The 22,132-nt window shown below is 46.1% G+C and overlaps 1 protein-coding gene and 2 long non-coding RNA genes across 3 annotated transcripts in view; 1 reads left to right on the top strand and 2 right to left on the bottom strand.

Annotated features, from left to right (window-relative positions):
- Positions 1-12,748, top strand: part of LOC135390162 (uncharacterized) — a 38,579-nt gene extending 25,831 nt beyond the window's left edge. Inside the window, exon 3 of the long non-coding RNA XR_010421741.1 lies at positions 12,378-12,748. This is a non-coding gene — a long non-coding RNA (uncharacterized LOC135390162). The remainder of the gene's footprint in view (positions 1-12,377) is intronic.
- The window catches only part of LOC135389272 (zinc finger BED domain-containing protein 4-like), a 71,434-nt gene that overhangs the window by 35,753 nt on the left and 13,549 nt on the right, over positions 1-22,132 (bottom strand). The window lies entirely within an intron of this gene.
- Positions 13,639-14,781, bottom strand: LOC135390161 (uncharacterized). Its single transcript, XR_010421740.1, has 2 exons — positions 14,336-14,781; positions 13,639-14,261 (listed from the first exon to the last, which is right to left on the bottom strand). It is a non-coding gene; the product is annotated as an uncharacterized LOC135390161 (long non-coding RNA).

Genomic DNA, 22,132 nt, shown 5'->3' with positions numbered 1-22,132 from the left:
TTGATGACACTGCAAATTCTAAAACGTTATCAGAGGCGACATCAGCTTCGGTGTGTCAAAAGATTTTATGTCCAACAGTAATCCAGCTAACAGTAACAAAAATGTGCAAAAGACAAATTAACTGAACTAATGTAACGTACCTTCTATATCAGACAGTGAAGCTTGTAACACCCCATCCACAGGAACCAGTGTCCAGACAATAAAGTGCTTGAACTAGGAGATAGCAGCTAATCGGAATGGCGACCTTTGTTTTCCACCCTGAAAGCACAGGTTGTAACTTTGAGGGCAGATTTAAAAGTGGTGTCAAGATGTCTGCACGCGAGTGCACATGAAAAGTTGAACATAGATGAATACTCAAATTATAACATCACATTGTCATACTTGTTGCTGGAGGTGGACTGCAACTAATGTGTCAGCAATTTCTTCATGACCAGATGCAAGCCAGATCATGCTTCATTTCCGCCTTCAGCGTGCACCTGTGATAATTCAGAAGTTAGATTATCAATAGTACTATTGTGTTGTTAATCGTGATTATATCAGAAGGACAGCTGCACAATCGATTCATTAAGCTTGCTATTTTTTATATCTGAACTTCGACTTACCATTTTTTGCTCTCGTTTTTTGCCTTGCTCCTCCGTGGCACGTTCAAAATGTTATGCGTCGGGCACCTCAGATTTTCATCAGACGATTTCGTGCCGAGATTCCAAATTGCATCTGGAGTCGCGCGTAACCTATGATAACATTCGTGGACGAAATCCTTGCAGTGGAAATTAGCAGGCACCACTGTCAGCCAAGAGCTTCGCACTGCTTGGTCTTTTGGCAGCTTATAACAGGTAGCACTTGAATGCTCCGATGAATTGTTCTAACAGCGTAGCACTGTCGCATCTTCGACAACTTCGCCGTGGCATATTCACGAATCACATCGCTCTAGCCCATAAAAGGCAAGGTCAGAACAAGGAAGTGCACTTTGCAAACGACGCTGTGCCAAAAAAAAAAAAAAACATTCACATGCTTTGTTTCCGGCTTAGCAACAACATAACAGCTGTTCGCTTATGTACGATGCACAGAGGAGGAAACGAAAGAAGCCAAGCAGCCAAGCCAAGAGTCCATGCCAAGCCAAAGACAGATAAACCGAGAGCAGTGACGTCGGTGCGCCCGTGCGCAGGGTTTGCCGACGGTCTGACGGCCGGGCGTGGGAACTAAAAAAACTGTTTTCTAAAAAACTACGAATAGTTGGAGCAAGATATTTCGCACACATAATCAGTGTTCGGTAATGAACACACAGCGCGAGTATCGCTCAGTTCCGCGGCACTTCAAAATCGGCATATCTGACCTTTAAGACTGTAGTGTGGTGACATGCAGCACGTGCTGCAGGGCGCTTTGCCGCATGTGCAGCATGTGGCAAAATGGTTTAGGTGGTCAGCAGATCAGTGCCTGCTCCGATGAGCTCCATGGCTCCAAAGCACGTGGCCCTCCGACGTCAAATGCGCGTGGTCCTGCCAGCGCCCCCAGCGCTTGTTTCGGTTTGGGCTAATTTGCATATCAGAACTTGGTACTGAATATTTCAACGTGTTCGCTTGTTTCTGGATGTTTAAAATATAGGGTGGCTTGAACAATGACCCTGTTAATTAAGGAATTTCGGTAATTACTCATCTCCTAGTTATGTAGTCTCATCTATAAAGTGTCCGCCTGGCTGTATATAATCCCCTTTCGAAGACTCCATCCGTGCTGCTGTCATAATCTTTCTTAAATAAAAATCTGTAACGAATAAAAAACACCCTAATTACAGACAGAAACTTCATAGAATATAGAAGTTCATATTGGCGCATTGCACCATGGCGTAAGTTTTGTCAACACCTTTCACCGTTTGCCCCGGTCACAACGATCTGGTGGATAATTCGAGCTCTGAAGGATGCGTCCCCACAAAAGAATCCTCTCGCGGCATTGACTATCGTTAAGGGTGTAGACGAAACCAAGCTAGCGACAGATTTCTTCGTCGTACTAACGACACCGGCGGCTGCCTCCACGACTGCGGTACACAGCAGTCTTGCACAGAGCTTAACGACCCGGACCAGAGGTTATGGACCGCGACTTCACTCTAATCGAGTTGAAGACAGCGTTGAAAGTTGTGAATATGGGCTCGTCCCCGAGACCAGATAAAATCACCTATGCCGCACTGCGAAACCTTGACGGGCGGTCACTCCAAGCACTCTTTCATGTTTATAACACGTCTTTGCGGCAGGGATCCCTACCATCTACCATGTCCCCATCCTGAAACCAGGCAAACTCACAAATGCCCTATCCCCCTTTCGCCCTTTTAGCCTGACAGGCTGTACGGGAAAACTGATGAAGAGAATGGTTTTGCATCGCCTCGACTGGCTTGGAAAGCAAGGTGTGTAGCCTCAAAAAATAGCTCGATTTCGTCGCCACCGAAGCTCCATGGATCCAGTTCTCGACGTAATCTCTACAGTCCAACATGCTCGTGCACATCGGCGTATCGTCCTATCGGGTTTCCTGGACATCAAGCGCGCATATGATAACGTCTCGGATATTTGTGTGCTGCGCGCCTTGCGCTCTTTTTGGGCTATCCGGTCGACTCTTCATCTGGCTCCAAGACTTCCTTACAGGCCGAACTGTCGCTGTCCGTACATCGCAAGGCCAAAGCCCTAAGCATCCGGTTGATCAAGACGTACCCCTAGGAAGCATTTTTTCTCTGTGTATGCTGATGATGTTGCCCTTTGGACAGTAGCAAGTGAGGACCACCATTCACCGTCATTTGCAGCTAGCCTTGAATAATGCCAATCAGTACCTCACGTGACTTGGGATGGATCTTTCGGCAGAAAAGTGCATCCGGCTCTCTTTCACCTGCAAGGCTATGACACATTTCCCTCTTTCGGTTCGTGCAAAGAAGCTCAAACCTTCCTCAAAGCTTCAGGCTTCCTGCAATTCAACATCTTTCTGGCTTAGGATGGGACTGTGATCAGCGCTCCCTTCTAGCCGTTCATGCGGCTTTGGTGAGAGCCACTGTGCTTTACTGCCTTCCAATCTCGCACACGATTTCTACAACATCGTTAAATACCCTTCGGACCCCGTTCGCCAGAAGCCTTCGTCCCTGCAATGGAGTTCCAAGAATGGCTCAAACACGGCAAGACCTAGCTGAAGCTGGTGAACTCCCGGTGGAGGTCCTCCATGAGCGAGGAACGGCTCGACACTTCCTACGTTTGCGTGCGCACATTCCCCGTCACCCACTCCTCAGGAAAATTCGATACCGTCCTGAAAGTGATTTCCATCGCGTAGCGCAGAGGACACGCCAGGCTCTCACTGGCTTCATAGCTAAGGACGTCACAAAGCCGGACGACCCCTGGTCTCTGCCTGTGCCACCCACCTTCGTACGTCTTGCGGGCCCTGGAACGAAGAGATCAGGTTTTCCTCAAGTTCTTCGAGCCCATTTTTATGCTCTGGTAGAGGCGACGTTTTTTACCTCTACCGCAGTATACACCGATGGCGCATCTCGAAATGGCAAGTCTGCCTCGGCATTCGTCATTCCATCCGTAGACGTAGTGGAAGGCCGTCGTCGCCTTTCGCACCAAACCTCCTCCACAGCTGCGGAACTCTATGGCATACTTTCCTTTCTGCAGCATATCGTTGATTTTACCCCACGGGGATGGGTCGAGTTCACTGACTCTATATCTGCGCGGCAAGCAGTTCAAAATTCTGGCACCCGAGGCTCATCCGCACCGTTGGTGATGGATGTGTTAATGGCTTACAGCCTTGTCTACGAAGCAAGGCACAGGCTGGTTCTCCAATGGGTTCCAGCGCATTTCGGTGTCGAAGGGAATGCGCCGCAGAAGCTGCTCTCTCCTCTCGGAGACGGACGAGTATTGCGCTACTGAGAGGAGGTCGTCGTTCCGGGTAACATCTCATTACGGCCGAAAGTCTCATTACGGCCGAAAATCCTTTAATCCCCAAGTGTCTCGTTACGGCCAAAGTCTCAATACGACCGAAGGTAGTCTCATTACGGCCGAAGATGTCTCATAACGGCCAAAAAGAAAAAAGAAGCATCCACCATATTAGCTCTGTATATACTGTGTTTTATGCTTCCCAAAATGTGTCCGAGGCGGTGTGCCCCCACGGCTTGTGTCACACACAATGGTTCATGCACACAATATTGCGACAGTGTTTCATGCATCCCTCGTGAAAAATGTTTTTATTGTCATATGTGTCACATGATATTTGTATGTGTTGCGCCATTTTCTCTCAGTATTCAAGCAACATCCTACTCATTAGTTTTGTGAGCAAACTGTGCGTGTGTGTTCTGAAAAGTACTCCACAAGGGAGCCCACTGGGAGCTCCAGGAGCCACATGACCTATGACCATGATCTTCTCCCCCACTAGCTGCCTTCTACAATTTACGTCACCTGAAATTTAAAAAAAGTACATAAGACACTGAACAAAATGACATATGCTCTTGTTTGATGATGACCATAAGACATATACTGTCAAGCAGACTTTTTTTCATATATTCAAAACATATTCAAGAATTATGGACCACAATGACAATTACGTCATAATGGTGCAGCTGCATAGCCAGGAAAATATTTCAGGAGGTGTTTTATGAGGCTTGACATGGGGTGGAGGAGTCCCCCTCGTCAGTGCTTTATCCAGACCCCCCTAACTTTTTTGCTGTGCACCCCCTACAGGGGGTGCCCTTGCAATTTCAGCTTCAGATACGTCTGTAATGATATGTTAGCTGTAATGACGTAGCTATAATGATGACCTCCCCCCACAATTTTTTTCAACACCCCTCTCGTGCTTGGGATTCTGGATAAACCACTGCCCCTTGTTCATTTTCGTGGGGCACTACCTTAGAGCTTATGCCACTGCACTGATGTCACAATGTTATAAGTGTGTGTCACTCGGGGCATTCGGAATTCCTCTAAGCTACAATATGTAAATTCAGAATATCCGAAGGGTACGCATCATATGTTACCTGCAGGCTTCATGCTGAAACACGTGTACGCAAAACACTTCCGCCGTGGTCGGCGACGGCGTTAGTGTAATCATACACGCAAGACAATTGCGGGCACATGGAGTAGTGGCAGCAACCTGAAAACGATACATTTTCTTGTTATATATCAGTAATCAAAAATATACATTCCCACATGTTTCGTTTCGTCGTTTGTAGGAAGCGCTAGTAAGGGAACAGCACTTGGTTGGTCACATGCAAGCCACAATGCGAGAGGTGCCGATATTTCGATTACGCGATCGAAAATTAAAAGTCTAGAACCATGCACACTTCCCCAGCATCGTGAGACATGACACCCATGACATGACACCATGTATTCACGTATAGTGTAATGTGAAATGATATGCAGGAATGAAAAAGATTCCAACATACCTGTAATCCAGTGTCCCATAAGTTTGATTCGATTTCCTGGCAGCTATCATGAAGAGCAAATGCACGATTGTTTCGTTTCGCCATTTTCATTGCTGTTAATTTCGCAAGCGTCAAGCAATCCCACGTGACCTCCTTTGGATCAGTGAAAAGTGAAAATTACTCGCGTCATGAACATATATGTTCATCTCAGCGCAAATCACGTTTTGCATGCTATAGAAGGAGGGGGGATCAATACTCTTCCTTTTGTGTTTTGATATCTTGTTGTTTTGCTACTCTCACTTTCGAGTTCGGATGGTGTCTAGCAACGTTGGGTACCTCGTTTCTTGTGTGAGTGAGTGGTTGCTGTTTACGACGTGTTCATATATCGATTTGTAGTGCTGTAATGTGCAAGTTAGCGGACTTTATAGCGGCTCTCTATTTTCCGTCGTTGTCTTTCGAGCAGCGCCTGTTGTTCCGGTAAAAATCGAGTTGAATGAATCGCCACAGCCCCAACGTATATCGCGTAGTGTTGACCAAGACCAAGTCTAGCAGGAATTCTGGTGAGTAATGCTTTCGTAGATTGTCTGGCTGGTGGATAGTGTGCTGTCCACACATAGTTGGATTCCCATACGAGTAATTTAAATGAATCAAAACAGCCGAAGTGCCTGTAATAGATGTAACTCGGTATCTGTTCGTAGGTTTGCGCCGTTTCTAGTTGGTTGCGCGTTTAGGAACAACAAATTTATTCGAAGACGATAAGATACCGACAATGCATCACCGTACAGCAGCATTTACTCGTATCATTGTGAGCCATATTTAATTTGTTAAACTTTGCCGTCGTATTTCTTCAAAAATAAAAGCGCAAGTCGGCGTACTTGAATTGATCTCCTTGAACTGCTTACGTCGAACGTCTGCAAATGTTGTACTTATGTGCCTTCGCGCACCATACTAGGCACAAAAGCATATCTGATTAGAATAAATACTTCAAGAGGAAGTCATTCAAATACATTGTTATTTATAGCTGGTTTTCCATTCCAGGCATGGTATGTGGTGCACGGAGGATTCCGAAAAAGAAAAACAACAACATGGCTAATAGGATATTGCTGCCCAGGGAGTCCTGGCCGAAGAGGTGAGCTGTTAAAATCATCATAAGGTTCTGTTGTGAAGTGAGAAATTTTGTAGTAGTGCACGAATTAACATTCGTGCACTGCTTTTATAAAAAAGAAACCAGAAATGGAAAGTTATGCATGCATCATTTCATGAATTGTAATGTATCATTATTTGATATTCACATGTTTCCATTAAGGGAACGAACTACTGAACCTATATTCATATCATGGTCATGCTCTGTGTTTACCTGGAAGTCACATTTTTAAGGCTTGTCATTCTTTTGTCTAGATGAAGATTTATGTTAACCTTGTATGAAATAACAGACACGTATCAACACATGTGCAGCTTGTGCACATTAAAACCAGCCATGTAGAGACAAATGCTTGTTTGTTTTTTTGTTTTTTGTATTCTAGCCTATTCATGGTTGCTCTTCGCTTCTTGCAGGTTTACTCATTCCAGAAGCAAGAATTGTACCATTGTAAGGCGAATAGAAATAAACTGACATCGACTGAGATAGCTGTTCCGTCTTGGCCAGTGACTTGCCTGTCTTCAGCTCCAAAGCGTCACAACAAAGCCAATATTCATCTAGCTCTCTACAAGTAGCTAACTCCACATAGTAGCCTGCTTTGCCGTTATGAGACATCTTCGGCCGTAATGAGACTGCCTTCGGCCGTATTGAGACTTTGGCCGTAATGAGACACTTGGGGATTAAAGGATTATCGGCCGTATTGAGACTTTCGGCCATATTGAGACATCGGCCGTAATGAGACTTCGGCCGTAATGAGATACAATCTCGTTCCGTACTTGGACGCCTCGTGACTCCCCTGGCTTCCCGCCAATTGACCACTGACATTCTCCCTCCATGCTGAGCCTGCGCTCCCTTTCCGGATACCTCAACGTACCTATCGTATTCGCCTGAGAACGAACACTAGCGGCACTTCGGTCAGCCATATCACGTGATACTTTTACATCACGGGCTTGATAGATTCTGGCGTGTGTGGAATTACCCGTGGTGTCTGCACGTTGCTTTCAAACCTGTTTCTCCTCACCTGAAAGACGAAACATCAGACATATTGCTAACCGTTCGCTTATATTTCCTTTGGATGTGTACAGATGCAAGTTATTGGCCTGGTTATTTATAAGAAAGTGGTTGGTCACAAGGGCGGTGTCACACAGTGTACAAGATGCTTTTATGTGAGTGTGTCTTCACCTAAGCAACAGTTTTCGTATGCAAATATTAGTGAAATTCACATGATTTAGTGCACAGTTAAGAGAAGCTCCTAGGTGCCCTTGAACCCAGTATTTGTCATATTTTTGGCACTTCGCTATTGGGTCATTCCATGCCAAACTCCCAGAGGCAACGCTCGACCCTCGTCGATTTTGTTATAAAAATTCATACTGATTAATTGCTTGGGGAAAGCCACTAAAACAAATGTTTTAGCTGCCATCGCATAACAGTTGTCCCTAAGTGTATGTTTAAAGTTACGGGTTCAGCCCCTGTCCACCCCTGCTGTCTACGCATGCCGCCGCCAAAATTATAGCGATATCGCAATTGTTTTCATGTCGCGGTGAGGGAGAAGTGTCCATCTACCTATATGAGGGTCACAAATATTCTGGTTACTCGCTATATGTGTCCTAAAGGAGGTGCGAAAATTGCGTCAAGAAGCAAAGTTTCGCATTTTTTCTCGACTACATCGCTAGAAGTAAAGAGACAAAACTATTTTTAACATTGAGATACGTATGAATACAACACGCCAAAAAAGTTTCGTTGAGAGGCTAAACACAATAATATGAGAAAAAAATACGCGAAGAGGCAACTTTGGCGAAAATACGGTAACTTTGACCCGAAATAACAAAAATGGTGGAACGCAGAAAGAAGTTCAATGAAAGCTGGAAGAAAGCGCCATGCCCAAAGAACAGTAGGAGTAAGTTTTAAAAAAGCATATTATTTTATAGCGGAGAAAATAATTTTTGAAGTTCGGGTACGGCGCAGATAGCGCGCGCAACCCTAACAATGCTCTCATGCTCATTTTTTCGGCGGCATGCATAGACTGCAGGGGTGGTCGAGGCTGAACCCGTAACTTTAAACAGACACTTAGGGACAACTGTTTTGCGATGGCAGCTAAAACATTTGTTTTAGTGGTTTTCCCCAAGCAATGAATCAGTATGAATTTTTATAAGAAAATCGACGAGGGTCGAGCTCTGGGACGTTTGGCATGGAATGACCCTATTGCTATGCATGTTGAACCTACATCGGTACATGAGCCATTTTACGGGTACATGCTAATGAAAAGTAGACACTTTGCTACTGATTTAGCAAAGTGGCCTCATCAAAGTTCCTACTAAAGGTGAATAAATTTTTCTCACACACAAAAAGTATACTGACTGGACTTTTGTTACTCCTGTCTGAATTTGAGTTTGCGGAAAATAGCAGCTCGTACGCTTTACAGACACGCCATGCCCCGCCAGTTCTCGCTTGATACAAATGCAATTTTGTCTCCTATCATCTGTTTTGGTCCTGTATTTAACGAGTGAGTCAAGTTATACTTAGTATCAGAGTCATACCAGCACAGTTGTACGCAAACGTCATACACATAAAACAAGCTCGTACCAGCGTACCAGCACGTACCCGCACGTACCAGCTCGCCTGCACCCTTGCACTTCTACCATTGAAGCTCTCAAGAGCTATGCGTCGTCTGCTCTCCCGCCCTGCATCCAATGCGTGACGTCACGGGCTACTCCCCGCGAGTTGGCGACACCAAAACTCCAAGCGAATAGTTCATCGAATGCGCCTCGATGTGGCTTTTACAGCTCAGTGACGATGCCGCTTGAGACAAGTTGACTCTCCGCAATGCCGTCACTGCGGTGCTGTAGAATATCTAGAGCACATTCTTCTCCATTGCCACTACCACTATTGCCACTACCAAACTTCCCGAACCATACTCTCCGGGTCCCTTAACGAGCTGGCCTCTCGCTCCCCCCCCTCTTCCTCTCTCTCTCACACACACACGCAAAATTGCTTGGCCCCTGGCCACAGTCCACCAAGGTTCTGCCCTCAAAGCTCTCTTCACCATTCTGGATGCCACAGGACTTCGATCCTTATTGTGAAGGGCTCATTATTTCATTCCCCGCATCACAACAAGGATTGGGGTAGGGTATCGCCCCTGGCGATGAAATTCCCCATCCATCGTCTCAAAAGAAAGTTATTTTCGTTGTTGAGGTTTGTGGAATTTTACACTAGAAACGGTGCATGTTGCACTGAATAAGCGCAAAAAAGTAACGGCTGTCTTTCGGAAGTTCATCATAACGGGGATAAGAGCATATTTCTGAGGGCCAGACATCTTTGCAGTAATTGCTTTACTTTTAGCCTAAGATACAGCGGAATCGCAGTGACTGCTGAAGTATTTCTTCTTTTTCTTTCGTAAAGATGAGAGGGCGTGTAAAGCCGATTAAAGATTTAGTTGCCTGGCAATCATTCCAGGGCCCGCTTGCACGAACGTTGAGGCTATTCCTCAGTGTTTTATTCCGTAGCTTTGCCTGTATTAAAAGACAGTGAGGCGTCTAGGGCAGTAGAGCGTGCAAAATATACTACGAAAGCTACGGAGTACAGCACCGAGAAACAGTCTCAACGTTCGTGCAAGGGGGCCCTGAACTGCAATGTGTGTTCTCTACTCTACTAACTCCGGAAAATGTTCATTTCTTAGTGGCAATGGAAAAGGTAACCAGTGGTAGGAAACGGGACGACAGAAGTAGAAGGAGAAACACAGACGCTGGCGTCCGTGCGCACACCAGCGTCAGTGTGTCTTCTCTCGTTCCGTTTTCTACCGCTGGTTACCTTTTCCATTACTATGTACCAACAGTCCCAAACATTCACCCTTCTTAGTGGCAGCAAAGATGCTGTCACCAGATACACGAACTGAATAATCTGTTCTGCCCCCAAGAACACAATGACCTCCTGTGTACGTCCGAGGAAAGTCATCAGCGGACAGAAATAACATCCCCAGGACTTCCCTACCGGGTCCTCAATTTGTTAGAAATGTGACACTCCCCGTCATATTCTCAGGACCTCCAATGGGAGCTACCAAATGACGCAGCTAGTACTATCCTGGGAGCAAGCAGATTCCTTAGTGAATTATTTATTTTGGGACGCGCGGGCACATTTGCAGGACCCAGTCAGCGTGTTTTTTTTTTTTCAATCTCGGTCATCAGTTACCATTCGTGGTTTCTCATCTGTATTTGTTGAGTGTATTTCTCATCCCAAAAACAATGAAAAGGCCCGTAGGCCACTAAGACCAGCGAAACCACTTAGAAAGGCATATGATGCAGCAGCATTTCCTTTCCAAGACAGAACAGATACAACTTACTGCTTGTCTTGCGAACTTCAGCAGATTCGGGAGTCCTCTTCGCATCTCAGTCAAAACAAAGGGTGAGGTATCTAAGTTTAGCTTGATTTCGCACATAACCAACAATGAACTGAGAAATTCTTTGGAGTATTAAATCACCATCAAGGTAGTGTCTGTGTTTCTTACTGTTCTGGTTTGAGGCATACATCATAAGTGAAGCTTGGGCAGGGAAACGCTATTATTTTTTGTCTCTTCGGAAATAAAATGCTCTGTGCAACCTCCTGCCAGGGACCTTTTGCGGACACTCATGCAATAAGACCGCAGTGAAAGGTCTAGCAAACTGTATTTTACTGCACGCCCAACGCAGCACATGGACGGATTCCTTTAAAATCCGACGATCAGTATTTGCACCCCTATATCTGTTCTTAATTTATATTTTCGTTCGTATTTTCTTTTTAACTGATGCATGAGCACTCCTTCTTTGATTGTATTGGGTAATGAGAAATAAACCGAGGACTTGATTACTGCTAGCAGGTAATAAAATGCACGACGCAGTATTAAAATAATTTACTTCTCCTCTGCTTGTCCCCCGGTTGGCAATCGCAGGATGTACGCAATTGACAATCACTGGAAGCTCCTATGATGACAGCCTGTGGACCTCCTCCGTTCATCCCATCACGGACAAGGACGTGATGACACTTTGAGGACATCCTGGGGACCGCGTGTGTTCTTGGGGACGCGGACGACCGTAATGGTATTTGTCAGCAAATGAGATGCTTTAACTATGGTTTGGTTCCCTTCAATGGTATTCTCTTTTATATCTGTCTCATCTCTTATGCCGTTTGGTTAGAGGTTTTGTGATGTAGCTCGACTATCACGATGGCACGTAGTTTTTCTGTGGCTGAAACATGCAAACGACCAACGAACACAACGAGAGCCTCAAGATGCAGAAGAACATAAACAAGTTGAAATATGGCATATGGCAAAAAGCCAGAGAGCGTCGGATATCCAATCACGCATCTCTCGATTGCAGGTCGAGTGCGTTAGCCAATTACCCTACTGTGGCATCTTACCAACGACTTACTTATGACGACGGTGACGGTTTACCAAGGGGCCTCATTCAACCAAAGGGACAAGTACTCACTCTCTTCACATTCTCTCCTACATTTCGCCTCATACAGACATACATGCATACAACACAAATGCGAGGCAGGCATCTGATGAACACCACGGAAAGTAACTGCCCTGAGGCAGACGAACGCAGCACAGACCTCATTGTGCCTAAGAACATGATCAAGTAAAATGATGACGTCATAATTTTACGAAAATTACCAATTTATCTGAAACCCAAACGTGAAAAATTACTTCCCGCTGTTCAACATTTCCAGGTGTTTAACATCTGTGCTGCTGGATACCTGCCAGCCGAAGTATGAGAACGCCATAGCTGTGTACCGCATAGCCAACATTAATGGTCCTGTGTCACCATCCGTGGACGAACATGACCGCATCTTTCACTGGCCTTCACTGTTCACACCCTCTCCATCCAGGTACGCCCACTGCAGAGGGAATTATAATGCTGTCATGACGTGCGGAGCTTCTACTAAGCCACTGGCAGCGAATATCAGCAACTGCCTCGAAATCCACGTGACTGGTCGGGAGAAGAGGGCCTTTCGCCAAGCAGGAGAAGCAGGACGCCGCGGCGGAAATGGTAGGATTTGTGATCGCTATCGGCAACGGGGAGGAGGAAGACGGGAGTAGACGAAACGTCGAGAGTCAGGAGATCCGGCATTGAGCCTCGTGCTTTCGGTCGCACAGGCTTTGATCACCTCATACTCCATAACGTCAGGCGACACTGATTTGTAATGTTAAATGTCTTTAATGGAGTCTTGTTTGTCAGGAAATAAATCGGTTTATTTTCGTTTTGAATTATGTCATTTTGATATTGCCTGCAGCGGCTACCCTGATCCTACTGTCGTACTTCAAGACAGGGTATACTGGTGCACCGGTGCGGTGTACTGGTCCTATTTTAGCCACCAGTACTCGCCGCAACGAAACCTGTAAGTAGAACATCACCACAGAGAACTTCATCACGGCTATAATCGTGCTTAACTTAAGAAGGAAAATAAATCTAGTCCGTGAGCTCCCAAAATATTTTTGGGCCGCAGATAGGATTGCTGTACACGGAGAGGTCACGCTCCACCCTGCGCTAGATAATGTAATCTATGATACACACCGTGCTTCCGTATTGAAATTTAAGAAACAACGCCAGCCCTCCATGCCCTCCCCTAGCTGCTACCATGCTACTGTCTGATTGCCCGTTATCTGTCTTATCTGTCTGTCTGATTGCCTCTCACCTTGACTAAGGCCACCTTGGTCACCTTGACTAAGGTGAGAGGCACGTGACCAAGCTTTCTTAGTTCCTTCCCGAACAGTTCACGTTCTTTGGATAACTTCTTGCACTGCGTGATGATATGGTGGGTGGTATCCGGGAGAATGCACGGTGAGCAATCAGGAGAGTCTGCTTTGCCCTGCTTTAAAGGAGCATGGAAATCATTTGGAACATATATTTTTTCACCGCTTGATATGAACATACTACCTTCATAAACTGTTACGGAAAATATTTCCTTGGAAAAGCGCGAATTTCCTGAGAAAATTAGTTTGGAAGGATGCGCTCCGCGGCGACAGTCTCCCCCAAGCCGAGTCTGGCGTGTGGTGACGTCAGGCGTCCGAGCACTTCATTGGCTGCCGGAAGCGTCCGCTCCCCGCCAGAATCGTCTGCTAGCTCAGGAATCGTGGCAACTTACCGACTGAGACGCTGTTGCTATTTATTTGCGTTTGACATTCACTTGCGTTCTTACATGATTTGTCTCGTAAGTTTTGCATAAAACAAGACTGCGGGCAGTGTAAAAGGTGTAGCCAGGCCTCTGTGTTGCAGTGACGGCCCGGGTTGAGGTGGATCGTACGCGGTTGTGATTTCTGTTCCGATTGTGCTGAGGTGTCGTTCATTAGTGAACAGTATTGTGCCTGTGTGTGCAGCATATATATATGTGATACGACTAAATACGTTCCTGTCAGTTGGAGATTTATTCCATGTGCCAGTGTTGTATTCTGCGTATGACCATTCAAAAAAGAAAATGATTATTTGACCATGTATTTTGGGGTTTCCCACAGATCGCTAGCAGATGAACTTTACTAACTTTATTTTGGTATTCATGTTGTAGTGTTTGTGGAGACGTTACGCTCCTGGTATCACTAAGATATGGTAAGCGCAATGTTACATAGCTATGCGTTCATCGGTCCGCTCTTTCGCCTCAGAGATGCCAGTGTCCATGCGTTTCAGAGCCCATAGTGTTGACCACAACACGGAGAAGTCATGATGGTCGGCAACATCTTCAAGTGAAAACACTGGTCACTGCGCCGCGTCTTCATGACTATGCATTTGTAAACAAGAAGAAGCACTATATTTTAATCCGAATGTTCGTTCACACTTAGCAGCATCACTTACCAGCCTCCGGTACATTCGTGTGGCGAAATCGAAGCTCGAGGAACTTAGCCTCCAACTCCATAAAACGTTTCGTCGAGAAGAGCAGACGTGTCGCCTAAAGAGTGTTCAATTCATCACCTGTCCTTCGCACGGCGTCCGATGAGCAACAACGCTTCCTTCCCGGTCGGCTTGCCAGCGCGCGCCGGAGAAATCGCAAAAAATAAAGAAAAAGACGGCGCGGTCACATGACGTCAGCGGCTGACAGCCGAGTGAGGGGGCATTTCTGCCGCGAGATTCAAAGCTCCCTCGCGCTCCAGGACTGCGCGCTACGCTCAAACTTTTTGTGCGAATATGTATCACAGGGCTCAGAATCATAATTTCTACTTCTCCCGTCATATTTTATTCCGATCATTTCCATGCTCCTTTAAAAGGACTGAGTTGGGTGCCAGGGCTCCGAGACGTATGCGGTGAATCAATGTGGTATATTCGCGTTTCATGTTGCCAGGTATGGAATACTTGAGCTCAGGATCAATATGTTTTATGTAATCTTCTGATCGCAACATTTTCAGCCAGAGTCTTTTTTTTTCTTCTTTTTTGCGTATACTTTAATTTAGAGCATAAAAATGGGTCAGATGGACTTGGGGCGAGGGGGGCTTGGTCTCTTCACTTCACAGTGTAAAAGTTCGAGGTCCCACAAAGAAGCTATTCGCAACTCAGCGCAGGTGCTTCCGATGCAGATCACAACGATGCAGATTAAAAAGAAAGATCACAACGATGCAGATCGACCAAACAAAGTAGACACCACCCAACGCGTCGTTCCATTCCGTCCAGACCGTCGTTTCATTCTTCGACGTCTAGCGGCACTCCTGGCTTCCCGATTCAAGACTCGATTTTCGAATTTCGATTTTCATTAATTCATCGAATGTGATTCAATATGGATTCCACAGCTCTGTGGCGTTACTGCTTGAGACAAGTTGACTCTCCTAGTTGCCGTCACTGCGGTGACACGGAAGATCTCGAGCACACTCTTCAACATTGCCCACCCTACCGGCCCCTTCAGATTCACTTTTTTCAGCGTGGGCGGATCCATCGGCAGCCCCCCTTTTTCCCGCGCACATTTTCCGACACAATCGCGAGCTCCTTTTGGCACAACGGCGCAAAAATTGCAAAATAGGCGCGCAACCGCTGCGGCGTACACTCGCAGACTCCGCTCCTTATGAATTCAATGTCCGATGCATGCTCCATAGGCTTATAAAGGCGTTTATTGGGGGAAGGGGGGGGGGCTGACGTAGGGGTTTCGAGTGGTCTGCCTGCCAAGAATGGCGGCACGTTCTTCTGGGGAAGGGATAAAAGGGACTCCAGCAGCTGGAGAATCCACTCTTGCTGGGCAAAAATGCCCCTGCGTGGCTCTAGTCACGCCATCCCCGTGGCAGTAACTCCCGTTCTAAAATTCGAGGATTGAACACTTCAACTCAAGAGAAGGGATTCCCCCCCTGCATTTTTGCAAATCCCCCCCCCTCTGAAATTTCTCAGGTGATCCCACCCAGCTCGGCCACCAACGCGTTGTGGTAGAGAGTCTGGCGCAGCGAATTACATCCTGTACTGTCAAACTTGGGCTGTAGGACCACAGTCATGCAGATGATCGTACCATGCATTTGTCCAAAATCATTTGAAAGTGACTGTTCAATGTATATATTGCGCGCATATACGAGCAAAAATGCGTGCGGGCACGCAAACTCAATGTGGATCATCAAGAACCATTTGCGATTTGATTATGCATCTTAATGTTGAAATGCCGTTCATAATGAATATCTGTATTCTAATGTACTGTGTTCTAACGTAATAGCATGTACAAATGAAACGGGAAAGCTGTGCTGAGATGTCACCATTGTGCCACGATTCTTTCCGTGTCTAAGAAAAATCCCTTAAGTGGAACCTTCATCAACCATAACCCCCTCCCCCCTTGTAAGCTCGGCACCCTCCCAGCAGCGATTTCCCCAATTACTACGTGGTGAGCAGTGAAATCACTGCTCAAGATATGTTCGATAGTCGACGCGCAGCTACGGTCCTCTCGATGCGAGTCACTGGATTCGATGACGTACGATGACTCCTATGCGTTATGGCTTCGACTCGCGGGTCGCGCGAGTTGAATAAACGAACACAACCAGAGGACCGATGACTCGGGCGTCGAGAGGAGGAATCGCGGTCACCTCCTGTCCGCACAGATAACCTGACCCACGAGGTGGAGTGACGCCTGCTCCAGCGACGTCGAAATTCCGTACGCAACTCCAACACTCGCCACCAGATGGCGCCACAGACGAAGAGCGTCAATCCAGCCGCCGGCTCTAAAGCGAAACGCACCGCCTCCAAAATATTGTCGCCACCGGCGCGCGTACTCGGAAGATCTCTGATTGGCTGCGCAATATATGTATAAATATTGGGATGCTCATTGGTCTCCAAGAACTGGCGTCAGTTTCCTACGCGCTGATTAGGGAGAATCATTTGATTGAGGCGCGCGTATATAAACGGTCGGTCGAACGGAGGAGAAAGAAAAACGACAGAGGCAGAGATGGGACGCTCCCATTGATCGCAATGGGGACGTTTTTCGGGCAGCAGCAGCGCCAAATACGACCCCAGTGGTTGCAAGACCAATTCTGCGCATGCGTATTCGCTATGAGTTTGGAAAAGGCGGCGGGTACCACATTCGTTCGAGGACGCTGTTTTTCATACTTATCCAACATGGCGGAGCGCTTTGCGGCCTCTCCGGTGCTGCGGTTTTGTGCCTTTCATTAATTATTCTACTGGTTTACGAGGCGGACGTCAGAAAGTGACAGTCATAGAGACGTTGGACCTCCCGTCCAGATTATGGCGGGAGGTCCGTGATGGTTCGATTTCTTTTTCAACGGTTCTGAAAAAGCCTAAAGGCTAAAGGCTGTTCCACTTCACAACGACGGTTATCCTCGTTGCTGCTTATCGTCCCAGAAAGTGACAAACACAGATATTGGAACGGAAACACTGATTTATCAAGCTTATTCATAGATATGCAAATATGATTTCACTACTTTTCTCAAAATCGCTGCACAGGCGATGCGAAAAAGTATAATTACAAAGTTAATAAACACATCACAGGGTTTCTTCGCAACAAGTCTCTTCTGGAGGAGGCATGCTTCGTGACTTGCTTTCCAGTATCATGAAGCTTGGCTTTCAGGCGGTCTTTATACATTTGCAAGGTTCTTTGGCATGTCAATATGGATTTCCGTACGTACACAACGCTTCCGGGAAAGCAGTTTCGGTGCTCTGCACCTCGAAGGGCCTGAAAATAATCGATCAAATGTGAATCCTGCAATTCCGGTTTCCGCACGTACTAACTACCTTCGCACAGATACGAGTATTCTTATTCTTACCAGTGCGATTTTGCTTGGCGTATATTCATGTATCCGGAACTGGTGTCTATCACATCTATGCAATACAAATTCGCATAACAGTTCACGCACCCACCCAGGCACATTAATCATAACTCATAATATTTCTACGGTTGCTTACTTTGAAAAATACAGGCTGATACAAAGCGCACACTAACGCCAACATGCCAACAGCCAACAGCGCCAACAGCCAACATGCTGTCAATAAAAAGAATAATGGAAGGAGCTCAATATGATCCTTAGGCTGTGCGTGGTCATTGCTTTCTGACAAATGGTGACTTAGAATTTCAGGACAGTGCCTGCAGTGGTAGTATTCTTGTGTTCTCACCCTTGACGCCCATTGCGTGTCATCGGTCACCTGTAATCTGGTAACATGCACATAGCTAAAACAAAGTATATTTGTATTTCTTTGCATACAGTTGGTACAGTACATTGTTTTTTACATGTTCTTTGGAAAATATAAATAAAAACATTCTCTACTCTGCAAGTCTCCTGTTAGCTCTACAGAGCAGCTTCGAATTTCACTAGAAGCCACGTGTGAAACCTAGACCAAACTAGTGTTGACGGTCCATATAGGTCATAGATAGATACTATTGTTATTATTAGATCATAGGTCAGGCTTAGGTCCTGGTTGGTAGCAACGCAATTGAACCTTATTAAAAATTGGTGCAGGAGGTGACCAACATAACTAAATACACCAACTGACTCTCACAAATTGTGGTGTTATACTTTTGAAACAACATTAATACGCCGCAATGGCCTTTTCTCCTTTGTTCCTTTTAACCTAGAAATATTAGGTCTTCGGCATCACCAGCCTTAGTTGCTGAGCATGCCGTTATTTACGTTAAGCGCAGCAGTTTCATATTTGTTTCTCTGGACAAGCAAGCCCGGGCTTCCCCATTTTGATAAGGGCCTTTCAGCTTTGACAGGGTATTTGTGGACAAGGAAAACATTTGGACTCTGTGTATTTTGCTTCGAAGTGCACGGGACGAGGCAGAGGACAGCATAAACCATTTCCATCAAGGTTATTAAATTTGTGATAAACTATATATAGCTTTTGTCACTGACTAATTTGGCGGCAAAGTTACATGAGTGGCAGTTTTGCAATTTTAAGCACATGTTCAAAAAAAAAAAAAAAAAATTCGGGTATGGGAAGTGCTGCATGGTTGAACATGTGGAGTACACAATATAATAATTGGGGGTTTATGTCGCGAGACAACTGAGTGTGGAATACACAGCACAGTGTAATGTTCCTTATTCTGGCAATGTTAGGTCTGGCATGGTTCAGCCCAAGCAGCACACAACATTGGGCCCATATTGGCTGGTCATTGGCGACACGGGTCTAATATGGGACCGGTTTCGCCAAGATTTTCCCCATATTGGCTGAAAATGGGCAATATGGGCCCCGTATTGCCCACTTTGAGCCAATATTGGGAAAGTCCTGGCGATATGGGCCCCATATTGCCCGCGTACACCCCATATTGACTCAAAATACAGAAAATGGTACGTACCCGTGTTGCACAAATGCCCAAGCAGCACGTCAAGATTGAACGTTGAACCGTGTGAAATACCCAATTCAGGACATCGTTACATCCAACAACTTCCCGCAGATGATACACATTGTTCGAAACAGTCAACGTACTTGGCAATCCCAATGTAACGTTCGCTAGAATTCGACAACTCAACATTCCACGTTCTGGAAATAGCCGCCATCTTCCTTCGCGATGCCAATGCCAATCGGTCGAGCCAGGGGGATGAACGTGTAGTATATTTCTATTGTCGGGAAAAACTCACGTGACCTCTAGCGTTGGGCCAATCGTTGGACGACGGTTGAGTAGCTTTTTTGCTTTGCTTTTTTCTGTCTCCCTGGGTGACCTGTGACGCTGGCGGTGCCTTTCCCCTTTCCCTCTCTCATCTGTTCTCTACCCTCTCCCCCGCTTTGGCGGTTCTGGATTTTCGTTCGCGTCGAGTGAAATAAATAACAAAATGCGGAAGCGTTGGCTGTTTCTGTTACACAAACTGCTTTATTTTTCGAGATAGATATTTCCAAATCACAAACTGCAGCCTGCTGTAGCTGTGCAAAACACGAACATGATATAAACATTGTTTCTGAAGTTCGAATGATATGCCGAAGCAACTTTGCATTCACTGATGCTGATGTCTCACGTGGAAGATTTCACAGTAGAACAACAGTATATTGGCTGCACAGGCACACACATTCAGAGATCCGGCATGACAGAGAACATGTCCATATCCCTTTGCTGCTTCTGTAGGCACCTGGTTGACCCGCCACAAAACAACTTGAGCAGCTGTGTATGCCGAAAGATGATGCTCCAATCACTCTGAGTGGCTTATCCATTCTACTGTATCCATGCAGATGCTATTCTGAAGCAGATATCGATCAGAATAGGGATCAGAAAAGTGAAAACCAAACATTCTACCTGCCAAAATGCTGCGTATGCCACAGGTGTGGCGCTATGCTATGCTAAGCGGCAGAATGGAATAGGAAGTGACTTTCCTGTCGTCGAGTGGGTAGCGGAAAAACGCAGTATTCGTGTCCTTCTTGAATCGTTGTCGCACCAAAGCAAACGAAGCACACCTGCCTTCCACTTATCTATCACTGAACTGACATGCAGAAGTATCCATGAGGCACCGAGCTTTTCAGAGTCTGTATCGACAACATGTTAGGGAAGGACACTAAAAACCACCCAAAGCGGTACCGGCACAGATGCTTTGCTTGCGTCCCTGCTGCATCCAACACATTTCGAAACTTTGCGGAGAGCTGCTCGGTTGCTCCGGCACCGCCGACACGGTGTCGCCGGGTCGCCGGCTTGAGCGCGCCAAGGAAAGTTCATAATTTCAAACCAACCAATGAACGCTCGCATACCGGGGGAGCGGCCTCAGGAGCCAATGGGCTCGTGCCTCGTGGGCTCGTCGGTTGAGAACTCGCGCTTTGACGTAAAAATTCTGACGTTTCATGACGTTTGATGACGTGAAAAGCTCGCAGCGCCTCACTTTAGTCCGCAAGTGAACTCGCGAGTTTCACCCCCTTGGTCGAGCCGACTGAGAGCGAGCCGGTTGTTTGAGCGAAATCACGCGTCCTACAGCTAATGCGCATGCGCGACAGCTCGAACCGTTCTGAACCGGACGTTTCATAGGGCTAAAATGTCGCTGGTTCCTGTAATGATAACGGAATTGCGGCAGGTCAAGTAAAAAACACAATGTCTGATAGGAAGGGATGGCTCTTCTGTAAAATTAGGTGCGTTTAAGTTGCTGCAAGCAGTGTGAATTGCTCTGGCGTATGTCCGTCACCGTCACGAAAATGTTTCGTTCCTTTGTAGTCTCAGAGCGGGTTGGAAATTTTTAGTTCACAGAATAGTGCGATCCCAATGAAGGCTTCGAGGGATCTTTGGCATTGGCAGTTCCGTGGGACTGCTTGTGGCCTTCAGCAAGGCGGGCGTAGTTCTTCGTTCTTTGTGGGCGATGCCGTGTTGTTTCTGTTTTTTTTTTGCAATCATGTGCAACGTGGATCAATTAGATCCGCAGAAATAAAAAAGCAAAAAAGAGTATCAGTATTATCAAATATTATCAGTGGTGAATATTATACAGGATAATGCCAGGGGTACGAAGCTGTAGTAGAAATCTATTGTAGCAGAAAACTCACGTGACATCCGGAGCTCGACCAATAACTGAGGACTAGCCACCCTATTTTTTTTTTCTTTTTTGATTATGTCGCGAATGACGAAAATGACGTGTCATCCGTTTCTCTTACTACTTTCCTCCTCTCTGCTTTGCTTCCCGTCCTCTTTTGTTGTTCCTTTTTTTCTTCCATGCACTGTTTTTTTTTTGTTCGCGTTTGTCGGAATGCAGTGGGAGTTACAGGAATACGACTGAGCCTTGGTTGTTTTTGTCACATGAAGTATTTTATTGTGCGACATACGGTTATGCAAGCAAGACGTACACAGGATGACATTAATATTGCTCCAGAATTTGCTTGAAGAAGCCTGATGATGTCGGACTGCCTCGGGCAAGGACTGCTACTGGGAACTGGAGCTCAGTGGCTGCAAGATGGAAACAATTGGTATCAGATATACGGTTATGCATGTGAAAGTTGCAATGTAAATAGAAAGAATAAAGGTGCTATTAAATGCGAAAAATAAGAACGGTGGTAGGGTTGTGAGAAGCTCGCAGCCATGGGGTGTGATGAGCGACCTTAGTACGAAAAATACCTTTTATTGCGCTACTTCACAATTATATATTCAGACCGATTAGCCTGACAATCTTGGCTTTGGCGCTACGTACAGAACAGCTACTAAGTCAACGCGTCTGACGAAACTTGTCGAGCGAAATCACCAAGAACAGTAGAGTCATACCTTTATACAGTACGACGTGAACG

The sequence above is a fragment of the Ornithodoros turicata genome, chromosome 3 (assembly GCF_037126465.1).
Source record: "Ornithodoros turicata isolate Travis chromosome 3, ASM3712646v1, whole genome shotgun sequence".
Classification (NCBI taxonomy): domain Eukaryota; kingdom Metazoa; phylum Arthropoda; class Arachnida; order Ixodida; family Argasidae; genus Ornithodoros; species Ornithodoros turicata.
This window is presented reverse-complemented; position numbering and strand designations above follow the sequence as displayed.